The sequence below is a fragment of the Salvelinus sp. IW2-2015 genome, linkage group LG33 (genome assembly GCF_002910315.2).
Source record: "Salvelinus sp. IW2-2015 linkage group LG33, ASM291031v2, whole genome shotgun sequence".
In the NCBI taxonomy this organism is placed as follows: Eukaryota; Metazoa; Chordata; class Actinopteri; order Salmoniformes; family Salmonidae; genus Salvelinus; species Salvelinus sp. IW2-2015.
The window spans coordinates 27,008,738-27,023,649 of NC_036872.1; positions in this window are offsets into that span (position 1 = coordinate 27,008,738).

The window sequence follows — 14,912 nt, forward strand, 5'->3', positions numbered from 1 at the left end:
AAGACCTGTTAGTTTTCTTTAAGAAGCCCCTCCTGTTCTCCACTCATTACCTGTATTAAACTGCACCTGTTTGAACTCGTTAACCTGTATAAAAGAACACCTGTCCACACACTCAATCAAACAGACTCCAACCTCTCCCACAATGGCCAAGACCAGGAAGCTGTGTAAGGCACATCAGGGATAAAATTGTAGACCTGCACAAGGCTGGGATGGGCTACAGGACAATAGGCAAGCAGCTTGGTGAGAAGGCAACAACTGTTGGCGCAATTATTAGAAAAATAGAAGAAAATAGAAGAAGTTCAAGATGATGGTCAATCACCCTCGGTCTGGGGCTCCATGCAAGATCTCACCTCGTGGGGCATCAATGATCATGAGGAAGGTGAGGGATCAGCCCAGAACTACACGGCAGGACCTGGTCAATGACCTGACGAGAGCTGGGACCACAGTCTCAAAGAAAACCATTAGTTACACACCTACGCCGTCATGGAGTTAAAATCCTGCAGCGCACACAAGGTCCCCTGCTCAAGCAGGCGCATGTCCAGGCCCGTCTGAGAGTTTGCCAGATGGACCATCTGGAATGATCCAGAGGAGGAATGGGAGAAAGTCATGTGGTCTGGCATAGATTTCAATAAACTAGAGCCTTTTGGTACTCAACCACTTCCCGCCGTGTTTGGAGGAAGAAAAGAAGGATGAGTAATAACCAAGCCAAACACCCCTCTCCAACCGTGAAGCATGGAGGTGGAAACATCCTTCTTTGGGGATGCTTTTCTGCATTCTGTACCAAATATTAAGTTCTGCTTTTCTGATGTATCAAATACTTATGTCATGCAATAAAATGCTAATTAATTACTTAAAAATCATACAATGTGATTTTCTGGATTTTTGTTTTAGATTCCGTCTCTCACAGTTGAAGTGTACCTATGATAAAAATTACAGACCTCTACATGCTTTTTAAGTAGGAAAATCTGCAAAATCGGCAGTGTATCAAATACTTGTTCTCCCCACTGTACCTTTCACTAACACATTATCTACAGTACAGGACAGTAATTTACCTTTCACTACAACATACATTACAGTTCAGTACAGTAATACACATTTCACTACCGCGTACACTACAGTACAGGGCAGTAATATACCTTTCACTCCCACACACTCGACAGTACAGTAATATACCTTTCACTACCACACACACTACAGTACTGTACGGTACGGTAATATACCTTTCACTACCACACACACAACAGTACAGTAATATACATTTGCGCTACCACATACACTACAGTACAGTAATATACAGTGCCTTTGGAAAGTATTCAGATGCCTTGACTTTTTCCACATTTTGTTACATTACAGCTTTTTTCTAAAATTTACACATAATGACCCATAATGACAAAGCAAAAACAGGTTTTTAGAAATGTTTGCTAATTTATAAAATATAAAAACACATATAAATTGTCACATTTAGATTAATATTCAGACCCTTTACTCAGTACTTTGTTGGAGTGGCTTTGGCAGCGACTAGAGCCTTGAGTCTTCTTGGGTATGATGCTACAAGCGTGCCGCACCTGTATGTGGGAAGTTTCTCCCATTCTTCTCTGCAGATCCTCTCAAGTTCAGTCAGGTTGGATTAAGAGTGTTGCTGCACAGCTATTTTCAAGTCTCTCCAGAGGAGTTCGATCGGTTTCAAGTACCGGGCTCTGGCTGGGCCACTCAAGGATATTCAGAGACTTGTCCCGAAGCCACTCCTGTGTTGTCTTGGCTGTGTGCTTAGGGTTGTTGTCCTGTTGGAAGGTGAGCCTTTGAGGTCCTGAGCGCTCTGGAGCAGGTTTTCGTGAAGGATCCTTCTGTACTTTGCTCCGTTCATCTTTGCCTCGATCCTGACTACTCTCCCAGTCTCTGCTGCTGAAAAACATTATCACAGCACGATGCTGCCACCACCATGCTTCACCATAGGGATGGTGCCAGGTTTCCTCCAGATGTGATGCTTGGCATTCAGAGAATCTTGTTTCTCATGGTCTGAGAGTCTTTTAGGTGCCTTTTGGCAAACTCCAAGAGGGCTGTCATATGCATTTTATTGAGGAGTGGCATCTGTCTAGCCACTCTACCATAAAGACCTGATTGGTGGAGTGCTGCAGAGAGGGTTGTCCTTCTGGAAGGTTCTCCCATCTCCACAGAGGAACTCTAGAGCTCTGTCAGAGTGACCATCGGGTTCTTGGTCACCTCTCTGACCAAGGCCCTTCTCCCCCGATTGCTCAGTATGCCCGGGCGGTCAGCTCTAAGAAGAGTTTTGGTGGTTCCAAACTTCTTCCATTTAAAAATGATGGAGGGCACTGTGTTCTTGGGGACCTTCAATMTTGCAGACATTTGGTACCCTTTACAGATCTGTGTCTCAAAACAATTCTGTCTCAGAGCTCTATGGACAATTCCTTCACTCATGGCTTGTTTTTTTCTGTGACATGCAATGTCAGCTGTGGGACCTTTTATAGACAGTTGTGTACCTTTCCAAATAATGTCCAATCAATTGAATTTACCACAGGTGGACTCCAATCATGTTGTAGAAACAGCTCAAGGATGATCAATGGAAAAAGGATGCACCTGAGACTCATAGCAAAGGGTCTGAATACTTATTACTTATTTAAATAAGGTATTTCTGTTTTAAATTTGTATACATTTGTAAAATAAAATCTTAAAACCTGTTTTCGCTGTGTCATTATGGGGTATTGTGTGTAGATTGCTGACAAGTTTTTTTTATTTAATCCATTTTAGAATAAGGCTGAAATGTAACACAATTTGTAAAAAGTCAAGGGGTCTGAATACTTTCCGAAGGCACTGTACCTTTCACTACCACACACACTACAGGACAGTACAGTCATATTCACCTTACAATCACTCCCAACTGGGATATCCTTATTGGGATTGTGGTTAGGGCGTTCGTCTTTGGGTCAGGTGATCCAAGTTTGTGGCCCGCAGGAGACCTCATGCTCCTCCCTCAGTTTATTACACTGGTGTCAAAAGTGGGATAGTGCTTGTTGGCCGTTGAGACCACGTGTTTGTAGGTATTTGCTGTACTTATGTAGGCAGGCCTATTATTCACTTAGTAAGGATTGTATTTACCAAGGTTCCACTCCAGGCAGGTTTAAACTCCTATTCATAAAACTCTATACTCCCATGAACCAGCAAGTTCTGTGCTCCTCCCTCCTCCCAGATGTAAGAGGTGTCCTTGACTCCTCTTTTAGTGTAAATCTTGTTTGTCTAGTTTTTGATTGACATTTTGAAAGAGGGTAGACGYATGTGTACCCAAGCGTCTTCGCTGTCAGTTCCTCTGTGAAGCGTTGCTAACCCAGAACGCCACTGCCAACTGTGGAAATATGGGCGGGGTTGTTGGAGATGGAAGTGGTTTTGTCTCTTCAGCTCTGTAGGAGAGCTCTGTAGGAGTAACAAAAGCATTCTCACTCTTGTCAACTTCCACCGTAAACTTCAGCTCCACGCACCACTGTTGCAATGTGAACACTCATTGTGACTGTAGGGATATATTTTAGACTATTCTGCTGCCGTGGTGGAGAATCTGTGTTTTGACAGGTTTCCATTTCAAGCTGGATGACTTCCTGAAGATAAGACAGTGTTTCAGCAATGCTTCATAAGATAAATAAATTGTGAAATAAATGGGAATCCAGTAAACACATAGAGGGTTGAAGTGTCTCAGTTTGCCCTCTCAGAGATGCTAAAGTGTCTCAGTTTGCCCCCTCTCAGAGATGTTAAAGTGTCTCAGTTTGCCCCCTCTCAGAGATGTTAAAGTGTCTCAGTTTGCCCCCTCTCAGAGATGTTAAAGTGTCTCAGTTTGCCTCCTCTCAGAGATGCTAAAGCTAGCTGGAATCCACTGGAGTTGCATGGCAACTAGGTGGTCTTGACTTTATTCTTACAGGTATATAGTGTGCTACTTTTGACCACGGCCCTGTCGCCCCTGTCGCCCCTGTCGCCCCTGTCGCCCCTGTCGCCCCTGTCGGCCCTGTCGGTCCTGGCCAAAAGTAGTGGACTATATATGGAATAGGGTGCCACTTGAGACTAACTGTGGTGGTCAAATGAGACACATTGTTCTTGGGACTGGAAGTAAAGTGTTATTTTCCCCCTCTTGATGCCTGTAGCAGCTGTCTCAATGAAACACATAGTACAGTTGATTTGTTAAGCAGGAAACATTAGGGGGGGAAAGTGTGTTTGTACAGGTATATGATTATTGTAGAAGTGTTGGCATTGGGGGGAAGTACAGGGAAAGTCAAAACACTGAGCATGTGTCCAGCTGCTTCCTGGTAACATCCACCACTGACCACATCTGGGTTCAAATACTATTTGATATAATGTCAAAATACTTTAGCAGGGCTTGATTGACTTTGCCTGGCACAATGGAACCGCTAGAATAGTAGRAAAAGTGCACACCTTGCCCAACTGGCAGCCTAGGCAGGCTAGAGCAAACACTCAAACTATTCCAAATATTTGTTGTGTTTGAACCCTGGTCTTCCATTGACTGACTGTTCAAGAAGTGCTGTGGAGGTTCTATTTAGAGCTGTTAGTTTGTGGGGACAATAGGATGGGGTAATGAAATACTCTGTTGACAGAGGATGAGTCAGAGTGTGACCTTCTGTGAATAAAAAAGCTCACAGACAGTGCGTTCTGTCTTGTCACACACACACACGAGGCACGCTATTGAAAAAGCATACACATTTGAATATTCKGTTTTTTTGGGGTGAATGTCACTCAGAACCTTTCTCATCCCAAACGCTTAATCTCAGTAAAGGTTTGATTTGAGTATATTTTGGAGTAAAATGGAGGGAACCCGCTACCAGGGGAGAGCAGCTGAGTTAGGTCAGTGATTCCCAGATCATATTACACTCCACCACTCCAATACAGTAGTCATTTCCAGAGTGAGTTCCACCCAAAACAGCAGGAGACAAAGAAAACAGCCATGAATGACATTTCTCTGGCTGCTGTCACTCCATTGTCTGCAGTGCTTTGGCAAACATGGAAACACACCTAACAGGATGGCTTATTCCTCTATCATTGTGTTAAGTTTGGAAAATGTTAGATTATCTTCATTTCAAGCCGAGAGGAAATATATTGAGAAACAGTACGTGTAGCTGTGGGCTTTGATGTGTGGTGTGATGAGGAATCCCATTGGAGCTAAGTACTTTGCCAAATAAAACACATTACTGATAACTGACTGGAGTTCCCTGAGCTGTTCAGAGGGGAGGATATGGCATTTTATAATATATCAGCAGAAAGCCATTGATATTATAATCATCGAAACTGAATAACTGAGATTGCATTAACTTTGAAATATCACACTGTGATGTTTTCCAACATGGGACTTTTGGCTGAACATCTTCTGCTTTCATGGCAAGAGGACTAGATACAGTTGTACCATTCAGAACATTTGATAGCATAAATCACCAGTGAAGGTGAGTGACAGCTCCTCCTGCAAAGACCTATAATTAATCAGAGCCTCTGACTATTTACCCAACCCCTGCTATGCTACTGACAGCATGATGGATTGTAGAAGTTGTTCAGGCTAACAGGGACGGTTTGTCAGTCTTAAAGCTCTGGCATGGTGCTGTTATTTGGAATGCATAGAACTGTCCTGTCAATACAGCCGAGGTAATGAATGATAATCACCCAAAAATGGCAGTTTGTCATATGGTTGGTGAAGTATGAGCCTTAAATGTGGGGATCATTGCTGTCATTTGCGAGTAAAGGGTAAATTAATTTTAAGTACAGCAGTACAGCTTTACAGGCCTACTTTGGTTTCAAACATCCTCAAAAAGTTATACAGCTGCACCATCGAGAGCAGCCATGTATATTATCCATGAATAGTCATTTTACCCCTACCAGCATGTACAAATTACCTCGACTAACCTGTACTCCTGCATACTGACTCGGTACCGGTACCCCCTGTATATAGCCTCGTTATTGTTATTTTATTGTGTTACTTAAAAAAAAAAAAAGTTTTTACTTTCTTTAATTAGAAAATATTTTCTATTTCTTGAAGTGCATTGTTGGTTAAGGGCTTGTAAGTACTGTAAGCATTTCACGGTAAGGTGTACACCTGTTGTATTTGGCACATGTGACAAATAACATTTGATTTGATTTGAAACACGCAAGCTGTAAGGAGTCAAAGCTTACACACACCGAATTGAGAAATCAGCTCCACCCACCCCCACCCCCCTCTAGTTATTGTTTTCAAGGTGAAAACAAGGAGGTGAATAAAAAATTWAAATAATAATAACATTTTTTTATACCGCAGTGTGTTTCCTGTTCACCTTTATTTACATTTCCTGTGATTTACTACCTCACACTAGAGGTGGGTATTCTGGGCTCAGGCTGGCAGAGAGAAAGAGGGAGGGACGTGCCAGATCCAAAGACCCACCTTGCATCCCAAATGGCACCCTATTCCTTATATAGTTCTTTACATTTGGCTAGAACCCTGGTCAAAAGTAGTGCAACGCATTGGGAATAGGATGCCATTTGGAATGCAACCCCAGAGAGCTGTGCTGTGGTTCCCTGCCAAAGCTAATAAGGACTGGGGCTCTGCTGAGCTATCACACCATCTGTCTGTGACTCATGCTTCTAGAGAGCTGCCATGCCAGTGGTAGACTGCCAGCTAGCCCAGCCTTTACCTGACAGATAATGGAACGACTGACCGACATTCACAGGAATCCTCTTACCGGCAGACAACTCATGAATAGGCGGACTACTGAATGACTGCATATAGATAAAGAAATCACAGGGAGGAACTGACTCAGAAGTGATAATGTGCTATAAGCCACATGTGAATAGATGTTTTCAGTGTTTATTTCCAGTGTTAGGATCACTTGACTGCACCCACAGCATGGTGATGTAGTCCTAATGTTGAATGTGAACTCAGCAGTGTGATTGCTGTCATCCTCTCTTCCCTACTCCTTAAGGCCTCACCTGATTGGCTGACAGAGTAATTAAGTGTTCTAGAGGAGCAGCAGTAGAGAGGCTGGCTGAACAGCTCAGTGTGTTAATCATAAATAGATCCAGGTGGTTTGTTTTATTCTCCTCTCCTCCACCCCCTCCATTTTCCATTCAATTTAACTGCCCACTCATGACCTGCAAAGCTGGCTGGGAGAGATGAACTTGGTTGTTCAGACACAAGCACAAATTAGCATTAAGTGTAACCGACCGTTCATGTATAGGAACTTTTTCCACCATGCAAGTTCAGTCAGCCTCTACACGCCTGCTTAGCTGGTCCAACAGTATCGTCATTGCAATACTACCGTACGTAATAAGTTAACCACCCCTCATCCAGATCCTCCAAACCACCATCCCCTCCTCTCCCTCCCCAGAGAGTGATGATGCTCAACATGAAGGCTGTGGTCTGTGGACTCTGTATGACAGTACACATGCTGCTGCTGCAAGGTCCTCTTTGTTCTCCTCTACTCCTTTCCAATCCTTCACACCATTGACTATCAATGGCCGGGTCAGCGGGTGATCTCACTGTGAAACCACAAGGTTTATAAATGGACGTGTGGGCCGAGGAGACTTATCCGGGAGGACCAGGGTCGCCATGGGAACGTACGGCAGGGAGATAAACCACGTCTGAACATTCTGAGAATGATCAAGGATACTGGTGTAGATAATTAATTATTTCAATTTTTTCCACGACTGGAAAGAGCTGAGCCGCAGCTGACCAATATTCGTAATAGATTCCTCATGCTTTGACAAATGTTGGATGGACTTTCTGACTGCCTGGGCTTAGGGTACCACTCTAGGCCCCTTATTGCCCCATAGGTTTTACATTACACTGAAGATTGGATAAGTCCCACACACACTGTCTAATTTTCCCTCTCAAGCATTCTCTAACTCACTGTGTTAAGATACCTATAGTGCCTTCAGAAAGTATTCACACCCCTTTAGTTATTCCACATTTTGTTGTGTTACAGCATGTATTCAGGTACTTGTAGTGTAGTGGCTTAGACCACTGCGCTACTCAGGAGCCCAACACTTTTGGCAGCAATTACAGCTGTGAGTCTTTCTAAGTAAGTCTCTAAGAGCTTTCCACACCTGGATTGTGCAACATTTGCTCATTATTCTTTTCAAAATTCTTCAAGCTCTGTCAAATTGGTTGTTGATCATTGCTAGACGACCATTTTCAGGTCTTACCATAGATTTCCAAGTACATTTAAGTTAAAACTGTAACTAGGCCACTCAGGAACATTCACTGTCTTCTTTGTAAGCAACTCCAGTGTAGATTTGGCCTTGTGTTAGGTTATTGTCCTGCTGAAAGGTGAATTCATCTCCCAGTGTCTGGTGGAAAGCAAGTTCCAAGTTCAGTCTGCTTTGCCCCAAACATAACACTTTGATTTGCCACAAACATAACACTTTGCATTCAGGACAAAAAGTTAATTGGGTATATTGATACACCATCCAATGTGTAATTCATAACTTCACCATGCTCAAAAGGATATTCAATGTCTGTTTTTTTTTTTTTTTTTTTAACCCATCTACCAATAGGGGCCCTTCTTCGCGAGGCATTGGAAAACCTCTCTGGTCTTTGTGGTTGAATATGTGTTTGAAATTAACTGCACAACGGAGGGACCTCACAGATAATTGAATGTGTGGGATACAGAGATGAGGTGGTCATTCAAAAATCATGTTAAACACTATTATTGCACACGGAGTGAGTCCATGCAACTTATGTTACTTCTTAAGGATATTTTTACTCCTGAACTTATTTAGGCTTGCCATAACAAAGGGGTTGAATACTTATTGACTCAAGACATTTCAGCTTATCATTTTTAATGAATTTGTAAAAATGTAAAAAAATTATAATTCCACTTTGACATTATGGGGTATTGTGTGTAGGCCAGTGGCCAAAAAATAAATTCAGGCTGTAACATAAATTGTATTTTTTTAATTTTACCTTTATTTAACTAGGCAAGTCAGTTAAGAACAAATTCTTATTTTCAATGATGGCCTAGGAACAGCGGGTTATAATAAATGTGGAAAAGTCCAGGTGTGTGAATACTTCCTGAAGGCACTGTACCTACAAATCCAACCGATTATGAGATGAAATATGAGCAATTGCCATGGATATTATGTTTGTGGTTCAAGATGTAGATGCCCGTTGTCCTCCGCTGAGTTGAGAGGTTACCTTTGCTACACACTCACAATTAGAAATGATTTTGTGTCCTCTTAGAAAATAAATAGCAATGTCTTATAAAAGCTTATAAAAGCTATAAATAGACGTGATAAATATGGCAGGCCTATGTCATTCTCCCTGTAAGCAACGTTAGCGTGAGAGGGCTTATTGGAAGTAGTAGCAGAGAGAGTTATGGGCGGTAGAGAAAGCCTTGAATCAGTCAGAGTTTGGGGCGTTGGATTTTGGCACAGAGTGGATACTCAGGAAATCCCTTGCACAAGGACAGACGGCCCGGCCTTTTCTGAGAGACTCACAGGTGTCTCAACAGGTCGTGGCAGAGCTATACATCTGGCTCTGGGTTGTGGTGGTAGACAGACAGCGTTACGTATGGCACCTGGGATCTCTCCATAACAATATCACCAGCATGACGATCACATCAAATCAAATCAAATCAAATATTAATTGTCACATGCTTTGTAAACAACAGGTGTAGACTTAAAGTAGAATGCTTACTTATGGGCCCTTTCCAACAATGCAGAATACAATAAAGAATAATAATACAATAATAACAAAAATAATAAAACATTTAAAAATAAGTAACATGAGGAATAGATACACAATGAACGATGATAGCTTGGTTATATACATGGGGTACCAGTACTGAGTCAATGTGTAGGGGTACGAGGAAATTGAGGTGGATATGTACATACAGGTAGGGGTAAAGTGACWAGACAATAGGATAGATTATACAGTAGCAGCAGCATATTTTATGAGTGTGTGAGTGTGTGTGAATCTAAGGATGAATCTAGTTCATTATGGTCCCAATGTGTCCTGTATGTCCTGATTCTCTGGGACCTCTATAACTGAATTAAATCAACATGTGCCCTGTATGTCCTGATTCTCTGGACCTCTATAACTGAATTAAATCACATGTGCCCTGTATGTCCTGAATTCTCTGCGGACCCCTATAACTGAATTAAATCAACATGCTTCCTGTATGTCCTGATTTCTCTGGGACCTCTATACTGAAATTAAATCAACATGGGCCTGTATGTCCTGATTCTCTGGACCTCTATAACTGAATTAAATCAACATGTGTCCTGCATGTCTGATTCTCTGGGACTCCTATAACTGAATTAAATCAACATGTTCCTGTATTGTCTCTGATTCTCTGGGACTCTCTAAATGAAATTAAATCAACACTGTTGCCCTGTATGTCCTGATTCTCTGGGACCTCTATAAACTGAATTAAATCAACATGTGCCTGTATGTCCTGATTCTCTGGGACCTCTATAAACTGAATTAAATTCAACATGTGTCCTGTATGTCCGATTCTCTGGGACCTCTATAAATGAATTAAATCAACATGTGTCCCTGTATATCCTGATTCTCTGGGACTCTATAACTGAATTAAATCAACATGTTCCTGCTATGTCCTGATTCTCTGCGACCTCTTATAACTGAATTTAAATCAACAATTTCCTGTATGTCCTGATTCTCTGGGACCTCTATAACTGAATTAAAATCAACATGTGCCCTGTATGTCCTGATTCTCTGGACCTCTATAACTGAATTAAATCAGCATGTGCCCTGTATGTCCTGATTCTCTGGGACCTCTATAACTGAATTAAATCAACATGTGTCCTGTATGTCCTGATTCTCTGGACCTCTATAACTGAATTAAATCAACATGTGCCTGTATGTCCTGATTCTCTGGGACCTCTATAACTGAATTAAATCAACATGTGCCCTGTATGTCCTTGATTCTCTGGACCTCTAAACTGAATTAAATCATACATTGTCCTGTATGTCCTGATTCTCTGGGACCTCTATAACTGATTAAATCAACATTGTGTCCTGTATGGTCCTGATTCTCTGGGACCTCTATAACTGAATTAAATCAACATGTGCCCTGTATGTCCTGATTCTCTGGGACCTCTATAACTGAATTAAATCAACATGTGTCACTGGTGTCCATTGCTAGAATGTGTCATTTGTATCAGTGCAGCTATTTACTTTATAGACACAACAACTAGGTAACATAATCTGTTGGGATAAATATTTGAATTGTTATTGACAATAGTCCTAAAGGCATTGAGAGGATTTGAGGCCATTGCTTTTAATCTTGAAAAAGCCCCTCTCATCCTAGCCTGGCCTCTCATCCTAGCCTGTGTCCTTTTACACACTCTCTCCACAGATCCAGGTGGAGATTTCTGCTACAGGTGGATTTCTGCTACAGATCCAGTGGTGGAAAAAGTACCTAATTGTCATACTTGAGTAAAAGTAAAGATACCTTAATAGAAAATGACTGAAGTAAAAGTGAAAGTCACCCAGTAAAATACTACTTGTGTAAAAGTCTAAAAGTATTTGGTTTTAAATATACTGAAGTATCAAAAGTAAATATAATTGCTAAAATATACTTAAGTACCAAAAGTAAAAGTAAAAGTAAATTCAAATTCATTATATTAAACAAACCAGATGGCACCAATTTCTGTTTTTTATTTATTTATGGATAGCCAGGGGCACACTGCAACACTCAGACATCATTTACAATGTGTGTTTAGTGAGTCCGCCAGATCAGAGACAGTAGGGATGACCAAGGATGTTATCTTGATAAGTGCGTGAATTGGACCATTTTCCTGTCCTTCAAAATGTAACGAGTACTTTTGGGTGTCAGGGAAAATGGAGTAAAAAGTAAGTAATATAGTGAAGTAAAAGTAAAAGTTGTCCAAAATGTAAATAGTAAAGTATAGATACCAAAATAAACTTTTTAAATAGTACTTTAAAGTATTTTTACTAAAGTACATTATACCACTGTACAGATCCTAGTACAGTCAGTGGCGTAGCTGTGGGAATATCCCTCAGTGTCTTCAGTCTGCCTCTGTCTCAGTCCTCAGACTAGGCCCAGTCTGCCATGGGGGTCCTTGGTGTGGAGGGGCTATTCTCTGCCCCTGCCCCCCAGCTAGTATATTCGGCTAGGGCTCAGTGAGTGCTGCCCACTGTGTGTTGCCCGTCAATGCCCTGATGACCTTGGCAGTGTCTGGCAGAGCTAAGAGGCTGCACCTGCTGTCTGTTGGAGTGGAAAGACATGATACTAAAAGAGTCTGTAGTGTCAGTGTGAACCATGAACTATGTTGAGTTCAGCCATTCTGTGTACTGTAGTTTGATTTGTTTTCTTGTTTTAATAATTTCTGCTATGCTACAGTATGTTGGCATGCATTGTGTACATTGTTTGTTAATTCAAATAACCTTTCAATTTTTTACCATTACGTAAGAGAAAAACCTGTTTAGAAAACAAAGACACTCTTGTTTTAACACGTACATGATTTATGTCCTTGTCTGCAGGTACAGGAGGTTCCAGGGCCTGATTTGTAAATGAGCGTGCTGTCTGTCTGGTGCTATCTCACGAGCCTCCTTGTCATTAGCATGGAGGAGCAAGGTGGAAGAATACAAATGATCTCTATCACACCTAACTAGCAGCTACTAGCTGTCTATCAACACCTGGCTGAGGAGAGGCAGGAAGTAGTGTAGCCTCCTGCAAAGGGTGGGGAGGGAGCATTCCTTCTCTCTCTCGCTCTCTCTCCTCTCTCTCTCTCTCGCTCTCACTCTACTGCTGTTGTTGTTATGCCAGTGTTTAACTTAGAGGTGAAAAAACTCAATGAATCATAATGGACAAACTACAGCAGCTGTAATCCTAGTTAATCACTGATCACGCACCAGGATATCCAGATGATTCAGTTGTATTAGTGTGATTGTAGTGACGGAATGATGTTGTTGGTTTTGTCCATGCAGGATTGGATGAGCAGCTCTGACGTGTATTACAGCTGTATTGCCACTATCAAGTGATAATATACAGGGTTGTTTTCACCTTATGGTCTAAACATAGAAATATAAATATTGGAGTCCGAATCCCTATTCTAGTAAACGGGTCTGTGATAGGCGGACTGCCATTCAATTGATTATATTTCTATGTTTACACATCCCCTTCCAGTCCGTTTTTACCTTAGAGTTTTGTCACTGTGGCTTCCCAAATAAACTAGCCCTAGCTAGTATACTGCAGCTGTGTGGCAGACTCTGTATATCTCAAACAGTGCATTTTGTTCAACCCCTTAGGGTAAATATCAAATTCCTCCATTTCCCCATTCCCACATCATCATATTGGAGATTATGGTTTKTTAAATGAACCATATTGCCAATGAGTGTAATCTTTATGTACCTCAGAGTAAAATATTACAGACCATTGACTTCACTGCTGCAGTGTAAAAAAAATGTTGTTTGTGTCCTCATGTTCCATGAGTAAGTGTGAGTTATCTGGGAGGTGGACGAGGTGGGATATTTATAGGCAATGTTCCCCCTATACAGTATCAGCCCACGGAGAGAAGCATGAGATTGAAATTCACTAAATTTTCCAGAGTTTCCCTGTTAACACTATCAACGTTTCCCTTTACTGTCGCAATTGTGATCAAATCAACGCAATATTAGCCACTTTCAATACAGCAAAACAAACTATGCAAGAGATTTTGTTGTAGGCCGAAGGCATCGGAGTAGGATTCTATTGCATTGACACTGCATGACTCAGCCCTTACACAGACCTTACACAGACCGGTGCAGCATAACCAATCAGAGCTGCAGTAGGCCTACAGTGGGGAGAACAAGTATTTGATACACTGCCGATTTTGCAGGTTTTCCTACTTACAAAGCATGTAGAGGTCTGTAATTTTTATCATAGGTACACTTCAACTATGAGAGACGGAATCTAAAACAAAAATCGCAGAAAATCACATTGTATGATTTTTAAGTAATTAATTTGCATTTTATTGCATGACATAAGTATTTGATACATCAGAAAAGCAGAACTTAAATTTGGTACAGAAACCTTTGTTTGCAATTACAGAGATCATACGTTTCCTGTAGTTCTTGACTAGGTTTGCACACACTGCAGCAGGGATTTTGGCCCACTCCTCCCTACAGATCTTCTCAGATCCTTCAGGTTTCGGGCTGTCGCTGGGCAATACGGACTTTCAGCTCCCTCCAAAGATTTTCTATTGGGTTCAGGTCTGGAGACTGGCTAGGCCACTCCAGGACCTTGAGATGCTTCTTACGGAGCCACTCCTTAGTTGCCATGGCTGTGGTGCTTCGTGTCGTTGTCATGCTGGAAGACCCAGCCACGACCCATCTCAATGCTCTTACTGAGGGAAGGTTTGTTGGCCAAGATCTCGCGATACATGGCCCCATCCATCCTCCCCTCAATACGGTGCAGTCGTCCTGTCCCCTTTGCAGAAAAGCATCCCAAAGAATGAGTTTCCACCTCCATGCTTCACGGTTGGGATGGTGTTCTTGGGGTTGTACTCATCCTTCTTCTTCCTCCAAAACGGCGAGTGGAGTTAGACCAAAAAGCTCTATTTTTGTCTCATCAGACCACATGACCTTCTCCCATTCCTCCTCTGGATCATCCAGATGGTCTGGCAAACTTCAGACAGGCCTGGACATGCACTGGCTTAAGCAGGGGACTTGCGTGCGCTGCAGGATTTTAATCCATGACGGCGTAGTGTGTTACTAATGGTTTTCTTTGAGACTGTGGTCCCAGCTCTCTTCAGGTCATTGACCAGGTCCTGCCGTGTAGTTCTGGGCTGATCCCTCACCTTCCTCATGATCATTGATGCCCCACGAGGTGAAATCTTGCATGGAGCCCCAGACCGAGGGTGATTGACCGTCATCTTGAACTTCTTCCATTTTCTAATAATTGCGCCAACAGTTG